At 37.8% G+C, this 11,867-nt stretch overlaps 1 pseudogene; it reads right to left on the bottom strand.

The window, feature by feature from the left end:
• Positions 1-10,479: 10,479 nt before the first annotated feature.
• Positions 10,480-11,460, bottom strand: LOC102965812 (annotated as a pseudogene).
• Positions 11,461-11,867: the final 407 nt, after the last annotated feature.

The raw sequence follows: 11,867 nt of genomic DNA, 5'->3' as shown, positions 1-11,867 counted from the left end.
TGGCCCACTCTTGCCCACACAGCAATGTGGAGATGGCCTGAACAGAGTGGCTTGGGACACCTGGTCCAGGGAGGAGAGACTCGGGTGCCCCCATTTTTCTCCCCATCACCAACAAGGTGGGGCTTCAGGAAACCCACAAGGGGCTGACAGTGGAGGCAGGACTGACCTACACCAAACCACACCACTCGGTGCCTGGTAACTCTGTATCTACCAGAGCAAGATTGACATTGACCAAACCAGACGGTCCCTCCTCCAGATCAGCACAGCCACCAGTTCCAAGGCACCCAGAAGTTTTGCATTTTCTGTTTTAATTCTTGGTCAATTCTCATTATGTGTGTGTGTGTGTGTGTGTGTGTGGGTGTGTATGTATGTATTTTCTTCCTTTATTTTTTTTCTCTTCCTTTTCTTCCTCTTATTTCTTCCCTTCTCTAGTCTGGTTATTCTGGTTGTTAGTTTGCTTAAGAAGACATATTTAATCTATTCTTTTTACACCTCTTCTGTATTTCATTCTTTATTTTCCCTCGCTGGATTAAGCTGTATAGTTTCTCTGGCTGGTCAATTTTCTTTTCTTTATTCTTTTCCCCACCGCTGTCATTTCTCTTCATATGGGATAAGGCTTCTTCTACCACCAACCCCATTTTTAAAAATTTTGTTTCAGGGTTAATGGATTAAATGGATTAAAAAATAAGACCCATCTATATACTGTCTACAAAAGACCCGTTTTAGACCTGAGGACACCTTCCGATTGAAAGTGAAGGGATGAAGAATCATCTACCATGCCACAGAAGTCAAAAGAAAGCTGGAGTAGCCATACATATATAGACAAACTAGATTTTAAACTAAAGTCTGTAACAAGAGATGAAAAATGGCACCATAACATAATTACAGGGTCTATCCATCAAAAGAGCTAACAATTATAAATGTTTATGTCCCCAATTTGAAAGCACCCAAATATATAAATCAATTCATCCAAACATAAGCAATCTTATTGATAAGAATACGGTAATTGCAGGTGACTTTAACACTCCACTTACAACAAAGGACAGATCATCTAAGCAGAAAAATCAATAAAGAAACAATGGCCTTGAATGATACACTGGACCAGATGGACTTGACAGATATATTCAGAACTTCCCTTTCAAAAGCAAGAGAATACACATTCTTCTCAAGTGCACATGAAACATTCTACAAGATATATCACATACTGGTCAAAAAACAGCCCTCAATAAATATAAAAGAAGTGAGATCATACCATGCATATTTTCAGATCACAATGCTATGAAACTTGAAATCAACCATATGAAAAAATTTGGAAGGCCTCCAAATGCATGGAGGTTAAAGAACATCCTACTAAAGAATGAATGGGTCAACCAGGCAATTAAAGACAAAATTAAAAAATACATAGAAGCAAATGAAAATGGAAACATGACAGTGCAAATCATTTGGGATGCAGCAAAGGCAGTCCTAAGAGGAAAACACACTGCAATCCAGGCCTATCTCAAGAAACAAGAAAAGTCCCAAGTACAAAATCTAACAGCCCACCTAAAGGAACTAGAAGCAGAACAGCAAAGAAACCCCAAGGCTAGAAGAAGAAATAATCAATATTAGAGCAGAAATAAATAATATAGAATCTAAACAAAACAAAAACAAAAACGGTAGAATAGTAAATGAATCTAAGAGCTGGCTTTTCGAAAAAATAAGCAAAATTGATAGGCCCCTAACCAGACTTCTCAAAAATAAAACAGAAGATCCAAATAGATAAAATCATAAATGAAAAAGTACAGATCAAACCAACACCACAGAAATACAAACAATTATTAGAGACTACTATGAACAATCATATGCCAACGAACTGCACAACCTGGAGGAAATGGACAAATTCCTAGACACCCACATACTACCAAAACTCAAATGGGAAGAAACAGAAAATCTGAGTAGACCTATAACCAGTAAAAAATTGAATCAGTTATGAAAAATCTCCCAACAAATAAGAGTCCTGGGCCAGATGGCTTCCTAGGGGAATTCTACAGACATTTAAAGCAGAGTTAATAACTATTCTTCCCAAACTGTTACAAACAAGAGAAAGAGAAGGAAAACTTTCAAACTCATTCTATGAAGCCAGCATTACCTTTATTCCCAAACCAGACAGAGACACCACAAAAAAGGAGAATTACAGGCCAATATCCCTGATGAACATGGATGCAAAAATTCTCAACAAGATACTACTGAATTGAATTCAACAGTAAATGAAAAGAATTATTCACCATGATCAAGTGGGATTTATTCTTGGGCTGCAGGTCCTGTTCTGTATTCACAAAGCAATGTGACACATTGCATTAATAGAAAAAGGATAAGAACCATGTGATCCTCTCAACAGGTGCAGAAAGGGCATTTTACAAAATACAGCATCCTGTCTTAATAAAAACCCTCAAGAAAGTTGGGATAGAAGGAACATAACTTAACACCATAAAAGCCATATATGAAAAGCCCACAGCTAATATCATCCTCAGTCGGGCAAAACTGAGAGCCCCACTGAAATCAGGAACACGAACTACTGTTGTTTAACACAGTGTTGGAAGTCCTGGACTCAGCAATCAGACAACAAAATGAAATAAAAGGCATCCAAGATGACAACGAAGTAGTCAAACTTTCACTTTTGGCAGACATCATGATACTCTACATGGAAAACCTGAAAGTCTGCTAGAACTGATACATGAATTCAGCAAAGTCACAGGACACAAAATCACTATACAGAAATCGGTTGCATTTCTACACACCAGTAATGAAGCAACAGAGAGAGAAATCAAAGAATCTGTCCCATTTACAATTGCATCAAGAACCATAAAATACCTAGGAATAAACCTAACGAAAAGATGTAAAAGATCTGTATGCTGAAAACTAGAGAAAACTTACAAAAGAAATTGAAGAAGACATAAAGAGATTGAAAAACAATCCATGCTTATGGAATAGAACAAATATTGTTAAAATGTCAATACTACCCAGAGCAATCTACACATTCAATTCAATCCCAATCAAAATTGCACTAGCATCCTTCTCAAAGCTAAATCAGATGATCCTAAAACTTGTATGAACCACAAAAGACCCCGAGTAGCCAAAGTAATGTTGAAAAGGACAACCAAAGCAGGAGGCATAAAAATCTGACTTTAGCCTCTACTACAAAGCTGTAATCATCAAGACATGGTATTGGCACAAAAACAGACACATAGACCAATGGAATAGAATAGAGAACCCAGAATTGGACCCACAAATGTATGGCCAACTAATCTTTGACAAAGCAGGAAAATAGTATCCAATGGAAAAAAAGACAGCCACTTCAGCAAATGGTTCTGGGAGAATTTAACAGCAACATGCAGAACAATGAAACTGGACCATTTTCGTATATCATACACAAAAATAAACTTAAATGCATGAAAGACCTAAATATGAGACAGGAAACCATCAAAACCCTAGAGGAGAAAACAGGTAAAAACCTCTTTGACCTCAGCTGCAGCAACCTCTTGCTCAACAAGTCTCCAAAGGCAAGGGAAACAAAAGCAAAAATGAACTATTGGCACCTCATCAAGATAAAAGCTTCTGCACTGCAAAGAAATGATAAACAAAACTAAAAGGTAACTGACATAATGGGAGAAGACATTTGCAAATGACAGAGCGGATAAAGGGTTAGTATCCAAAATCTATTAAGAACTCACCAAATTCAACACTCGAAAAACAAATAATCTAGGGAGAAACAGGCAGAAGACATGAATAGACACTTTTCCAAAGAAGACATCCAGATGGCAAACAGACACATGAAAAGATGCTCAACGTCATTCATCATCAGAGAAATACAAATCAAAACCACACTGAGATACCACCTCACAGAGATACCACCTCACACTGGTCAGAGTGGCTAAAATGAACAACTCAGAAAACAACAGATGTTGGCCAGGATGTGGAGAAATAGGAACCCCCTTGCCCTATTGGTGGGAATGCAAACTGGTGCAGCTGTTCTGGAAAACAGTGTGGAGGTTCCTCACAAAATTAAAAATAGAACTACCCTATGTATGACCCAGCAATAGCGCTACTATGAATTTATCTAAAGGATACAAGAGTGCTGATTCACAGGGGCACCTGTACCGAATGTTAATAGCAGCACTTTCAATCATAGCCAAATTACGGAAAGATGTCCAATGTCCATCAACTGATGAATGTATAAAGAAGATGTGGTTTATATATAAGATGGAATACTAGTTGGCAACAACATGGCAACAACTACATTTGCAACAATGTGGATGGAACACGGGGGGGGGGGGGTTATTATGCTAAGTGAAATAAGTCAGTCAGAGAAAGATATAATTTCACTCATATGCGGAACTTGAAAAACTTAACAGAAGACCATGGGATAAAGAAGGGGAAAAATAGTTTAAAACAGAGAGGGAGGCAAACCATAAGATACATAAAGAACATAAAGAACTGAGGGTTTTTTAAGAACAAAAGAACAAACTGAGGGTTGACTGGGGGTAGGGAAGAAGGGAGGGGAAAATGGGTGACAGGCATTGAGGAGGGCACTTATTGGGATAAGCAATGGATGTTGTATAAGCGATGAAACATGGGAATCTACCCCAAAACCAAGAGCACACTGTATACACTGTATGTTAGCTAACTGACAATAAGTGATATTTTAAAACAAATAAGTTACTTATATTAAAAGCTTCATTACACAAAATAATTTGATTTAAAGGCTATTTAAATAATTATTTTAAAGAAAAACATTGATATTGCACAGAAAATTAGAAGAGAACGCATCTGATTTCTGAATGACTGCAGGTAAAGAAAAAATATTTAAGATGCCTTGAACTTCACAGCAACTTCTCAGCGACCTACTCTTTGTCCATAAACAACATATTTTATGAGGTCACAGTTTTAGAATTAATATATCCTAGTGATGTATTTCTGAGAATACATCATGGCCCATTAACAGAGACTTCTCACATAAGCAAATCCTTCTAACCATCCTTTATTGCAAAACTCTTACAGATGAATAATGTCAACACTTATTTAGTGATTCTCAGTCATGACTGTGAACTAGAATTACCTGAAGCAGTTTATAGTAAAAAGCACGTTTCTGGGATTCATTCCCAGATTTCTAATTCAGCAAAGCAAGGATGCAACCAGATTATTTGCATTTTTAAAAGCATCCCAGGTGATTTCAATGTAGGCAGTCTTCACATTACTTTTGAAAAATACTGTATTCTGTGGTTTACATATCTTATTTCAAAATAGGAAAGTGAGTTTCATAAAGACTTCCTCAAAATTGAAAGAAGTTCCTTTATTAAAATCTATGGTATAATTTAAGAAACAAATGAAGGGAAGAGAGAGAGAGAGACACCAAGAAACAGACTCTTAACTAGAGAGAACTGTTACCAGAGGGAGGGTGGGTGGGGCTACGGGTAAAATAGGTGATGGGGATTAAGGAGTGCACTTGTGATGAGCACCCAGTGTTGTACGAAAGTGTTGAATCACTATATTGCACAGCTGAAAGTAATATTACACTGTACATTAAGTGGAATTTAAATAAAAATGTGTAAAAAATAAATGTATGGGTCTCTGTGCACTGACAATGATAAATTCCCTGAAAAACTCCACAGTTTGGGGAAAACTGGTGACTTTACTCACTCAAGTTTCACTAACATGACAAGCAGCCATCCTTACCCAGTCCAGACACCTCAACTCCAGGGATTTCTGGGCCTAAAGCGAGGGTGCAGGGTCCATATCCATCTTCATGGATCTGACCAAAGCAAGGAGGAGAGCTGAGCAGAGATTGGGGATGAGACAAGAGCCACGGATACCTCTAAAAAGTCATAAACACCTGTGGGATCTAGCATCTATTTCAGCATTTACTCTAGGACTGGTTCTATGCTAAACATGCTGTGCGTGTGTGTGTATGTGTGCATAGTAACATGACAAAATACAGGGTCCTCAGGAATCAGAGAAAAATTGAGGTAATAAGGGAAGCCTTCGCTAATCATCAGGACTGGATTAAATTTCCGTCTCCTATACTCTCAGACATCATGTTTATCTCTATCATAGCTCTCACCTGATAGAATATTTTGTGACTATATACTTGCTTTAATTCCACTAAACTGGGAGTGTGTGTTCCTAAATACTCTATATCCACCCCTAGCTCCATTCATGGAATCTGAAATACAGCAGATGCTTGACAAACATTTAATTGCATAAATAAATATGTGAATAGTATTAAATATACCTTGATGGTAAAAAGAAAATAGCTATCTGTAATGTCTACAAAGTCAATAATCAGTATTACACCAATAAAAACCAAGGAAATTAATCCTAAGGCAGATTTTAAGTTCTTTTCCTCCCCCCCCCCCCCCCCCCCCCCCCCCCCCCCCCGTTACAGGCATTACAGAAGCACTGCAGAAGCTGAAATGTCTGTGATGTGATTCTTGTCCCAAAAGAACACTGTCTCAATTCAAGTGGAAGACAGTCCAAGACTAGTCCCTTCTCTGCGTCTCATTCTCATGAACTCTCTGGAAAGCCCTCAATTTTGGCATTTTAACCAGGACCACGTGCAAAAGAGTACTAATCACCCCCTCACTGGGACAACCACAACAACTTATTTTCCCCTCATTTTTGGGACCAGACTGACCACAACTGCTGTCTGCCCCACACAACTGAGAAATCACTGCCATGTCCCTGACAGAAAGCTGCCTGAGGTTGGGTCAAAGTTGAGGTGTACAACGTAATAAATCCGTTTGTATATACTGTGAAATCATCATCACAATACAGGCCCCCAACTACATGACCAGGAGAAAGGAGGGCTGTACCAGAGGCCGACCCAGAGAACAATCCTTACGGGGAGCCGTTATGTGGGACCCATCAAGAACGTGCCCGGCAGGAACATCACACAAAGAGGGGACACTGCATGAGGAGAACACGCGGGGCACGCTCTTCCACAGCAAGAACCCGCCCGTGGACGCCACCCGCTTCTTGTCCACGGCCCGGCACCGCCTCTACACCTGCGTGCTGACGGTCCACCTACCTGGCCGAGATCCAGGGTCCCCAAAAAGTGGCTGCTGACATCTAAGGATCCTCAACAGGAAGCAGGCCACGCCTCGGAGGAGTCCCCGCTGGCCAGCGCCCCCACGTTGTCAGGAAGGCCCATCTGCCCTCCAGGCGTCCACGCCCACCTGAGGTCTCACGGAGGCAGCCAGGCTTCCCCCCAGTGTGTGTTCGACCAGCGGCCAATCCTGCCCGGAGACCCCCTGGACATCACCGGCCGCCCAGCCAGGTGGTGCCATAGACGTGCAAGCACAGAGGTCCGAAAGAAGGCAAGCCAGGGGGCACCACGTCCTGACCACACTGTCTGCAGCCCTCCTGGCGGCGCCCGGGGCCCTGGCCCAACTCCCCACGGCGCCTGCGCGCCGCCCACCTGAGGCTCCACCAAGGCCTGGAGCCCTCGCATTCTCAGCACACCTGGGAATGCGCCGCCTCACAGGTTTCTGGGTCCTACTCCGCGCGGTAACGCTTGCTGCTGTTTCTTTTGATTTTAGAGGCAACAGAAATGCCCAAACAGCTGAAACTTATTTGGCCGGAGGGCGGGGAGAGGAGTCAGGGCAACCAACACTTTTTGTCCCATTTCTTCAAAGGGAAACTCATGTGTCCCTGCAAAATTTTGCAATGAAGCCATTAAGAGGAAAAAATGAAATAGAGTCCCATAGAAATGCTGTTTACTTATAAAAAGATTTAACCTAGAAGACACGACATATTTTTCCTCATTTTTTATTTCAAAGTATTCTAGCAGGTTTATAAATACAACTTTATCCTTCAGATTTTAGGCCTTCTTTTGCTCTCTTCAACAATTTAAGAGAGGAGTAAGGTGTCATCTTCCTGAAAGCTATTTTTGTATCCACTCTTTGTTTTAATTGAAATATAATTGGTATACAATATCCTATTAGTTTCAAGTGTACATCACTGTGATTCAATATTTTTATACATTATGAAAGGATCCCCACAGGAAGTCTAGTTGCTATCTGTCAATATACAAAGTTATTGTGATATTACTGACTATAATCCCTATGCTGTACATCACATACCTGAGACTTATTTATAACTGGAAGTTTGTATCTCTTAATTCCCTTCACCTATTTTGTCCATCCCCCACTTTGTATCTATTAAGTCTGTTTCTCTTTTATTTTGTTTTTTGATTCTACATACATATAAATGAAATCATATGGCATTTGTCTTTCTCTGAATTATTTCACTTATTATAACACCCTCTAGGTCCATCCATTTTGTTCTAATGTAACATTTTGTTATTTTTAATGGCTGAAAAATATTCCATTATATATAAACACACACACACCACTTCTTCAACTTTATCCATTCATCTATCCTTGGACACTTAGGTGGTTTTCATATCTTGGCTATTGTAAATAATGTTGCAGTGAACACAGGAATGCATATATCTCTTTGGAACTTTTAAGCTCTTTAAAATGTTCATACATACAATGTTCATATATATGGAGTAATTGATCATAAAATCTGACTATGTCCATAGTCTATAAAATCAAAACACAGTATTTTTGCAGTAGCAAGCAAGGACACTGTTGAGAAATTTTTCCTAAGGCAGTTGTTTTTAGTCTGCTCTTTAACATTTATGTAAATATGTGAGACTATAGTCATGAGAAAAGACAGAAGTACCCAGGAGCATTCTTCTTCTGACTGAAAACATTGTCTAAAATTAATGGAAGATTCATCCAGTTACTGAAATAATTCTATCATTATCCAATTCTCTCCTTTGGCTTGATGTTTCAGAATCAACATACAAGAGAATTGCTTTCTGACCATTAATTTAGTTAATATAACATTTATCTCTTGCTTATGATTCTCTTTTCAGGATTCAAAAACATTTGAAAACTCAGCATGAGATCCGAATCTGGGGCATTCAAACACATAAATGACTCCCCAAAGGATAGAATCAACTCAGCAAGATATACTGTAGATGTCGTGTTTATTTAAAATCTGTGGGTAAAAAGTTATTAATTTTCTAATCCAATGCATATTAAATAGTAACACAATACCTTAATTTACACCATGAAATACTGAGCCATAAAATGCTGATTTTCCCATGTGAAAATTAACTTCTGTTACCGAATTTCGCTGGCATACATTCACTTTTTCAATAAAAAGATTAAGTGTAATACACATTCACAAGAAGAATTATACTTTTTAAATCAATAGGATATCGAAATAGTGCTCTTTCCTCCCCTCAGGCTTTCAAAAACAGGAGAAAGATTCATAGGGCTATTTACACTCAGGCTAACTTGCTTGTGCGAAATGTCTCATGTCCTGAATGCCTCTGAACTGACAGCTCTTACTCTATTGGACTATGAGTGAGAAATTAAAATTCACTTTATATAAATATTTTAGACAAAACGAACTATAAGAGAAATATGGTTTAAAAAAAAGAAAATTACTAAGTGCATTCCAAAGCGCATTTGTGGGGTTGAATGTGTATTTATGTGTATGTGTGTATAAATAGAATTTGTTATTGTTATATTACATGTTTATGCTAATATTATATTATAGTGCAGTTATAAGTTATATATAATATAAAATTAATTACGTAATGAAATTATAATAATATATAAATCCTATATTGTAAAGTAGTAATATTATAAAGTTATATTAGAATATAAAATTTTATTTAAATATGAAATTACATAGAATATAATGATATATATGATTTTTGTTGAAATCAACAACCATTTCTCTGCAATATAATACAAATCATATCAATAAACCATAAGAATGTACGATTCATAGAACATTTTATTCTTGGGTTAGTTTCCTTATGCTGAATGTCTCGTGTCTTGAATGCCTCTGAACTGAAAGCTCTTGCTGTATTGGACTACAATTAGGAAAATAAAATTCATTTTTATATAAATATTTTAGACAAAGTAAACTAGTAAGAGAAATCTGATTTAACAAAGAGAGAAAGAAAATTGCCAAGTGTTTTACAAAACAGATGTGTGGGGTTGAATGTGTATGTACATGTATGTGTGTATATAGATTTATATTATATTATATAGTTATATTATGATCATACTAATGTTATAATATAATTACATTATAGTTATATATTATGTTTATAATATAAAGTTATATAATAAAATTATATAATCAATGTACTATATAAATCTTATAAATATGTGATATTTGAAAGTGATATTATAAAATCTTATTAGCAATAAACAATTATATAGAATAAAATTATACATATGATTTTTGTTGAATTCAACAACTATTTCTCTGTAATATAATACAAATTCTATCAATTAACCATCAGATTGAAATATTTGAGCGGAATCATATTAAAGAAATGCTTTTCCCTGAATGAGTAAGAACATGTAGCTCTATGGAAAGCTGGAATTCAGTGAGAAGTCGCATGTTGGTTCACAGCTTCTTCATAGCTGTTTTCATCTCTTTATTTCTCAATGTGTAGATAAGGGGGGGTCAAGAGTGGAGTAAAAATGGTGTAAAAACACAGACAGGAGCTTGTCCACAAAGAACCAACTGAAAGGCCACACACAAATGAAAATGCAGGGCCCAAAGAAGAGAGAGCATGATTACCATGATATATGCAGAGCAAGTAGAGAGTGCTTTGGATACCCCACCAGCAGCATGTTGTTGGACAGTGATGATGATAACAGTGTAGGAGACCAAGAGGAGCACAAAACAGCTCATAGAGAGCAACCCCACTGTCTGAGATCATGAGTATACCCAAGACATAAGTGTCCACGCAGGCAAGCTTGATCACAAGAGGAAGGTCACAAAAGAAGCTGTCCACCTCACTGGGGCCACAGTAAGGTAAACTCACAGTAAAGGCTACTTGGCTGATGGAGTGCACAAATCCAATGACCCATGAAATGAACACCAAATCCTTGTAGGTCTGCCAGCTCATCATAGTCATGTAATACAAAGGAATGCATATAGCCACATATCTGTCATAGGCCATGGAAACCAGAAGTACCATCTCAGCCCCACCAATGAAGTGCAAGAAGAAGATCTGAGCCATACATACTCCAAAGGAGTTGAGCTTTCAATCACTAAGAAAGTCCCTGATCATCTTGGGGGTGGCAAATGAGGCTAGCCATATGTCTAAGAAGGATGGATTTCCCAGAAGGAAGTACGTAGGGGAAGAGTGCAAGTGGGGGGTCAGAAATTACAGTGACCACAATAATGAGGTTACCCAGCACAGTGACCACATAGATCCCAGAGAAAAATATAAAGAAAAAATGTTGGAGATGCTGTGAAGTGCAGAGTCCATACAACACAAATTCTGACACCAAGGAATAATTCTGCAGTTCCATTATCTCAAGTTTCAGATTTTGTTCTGAATCTATATAAAGAAAAGAGATGGATCTGAAAGGACCTGTCAACTATCAGGCACATGAAAGTGATCAACTAAATTTTATCAGAATATAATTTTAATTTGTAAGACATAATATAAAATAGAATACAGAGAAGATTAAAACCAAGCCCAACAGCAGAGTTTGCTTTTCTCCCATGTTAAGCCTACTTGGAATCTTCCTTTTTTTTTTTTTTTTTTTTTTTTTTTTTTTAAGCCACTTTGTTAACATAAAAATGTACCTACCTACCAAAATTCACCCATTTCAAGTATAAAACAATGACTTTTAAACAAATTATGGAGTTATGCAGCTATCCCCACAATGCTTGTTTTGAAATCTTGACAATCCAGATTCTTACTAGGACTTCTGGCAGTAGTTGGACTATCTTCTCCTTTGTATTCGTTTGCTCATTCACAAGCTCACACATTCAGA

This window comes from Panthera tigris, chromosome B3 (assembly GCF_018350195.1).
Source record: "Panthera tigris isolate Pti1 chromosome B3, P.tigris_Pti1_mat1.1, whole genome shotgun sequence".
Classification (NCBI taxonomy): Eukaryota; Metazoa; Chordata; class Mammalia; order Carnivora; family Felidae; genus Panthera; species Panthera tigris.
This window is presented reverse-complemented; position numbering and strand designations above follow the sequence as displayed.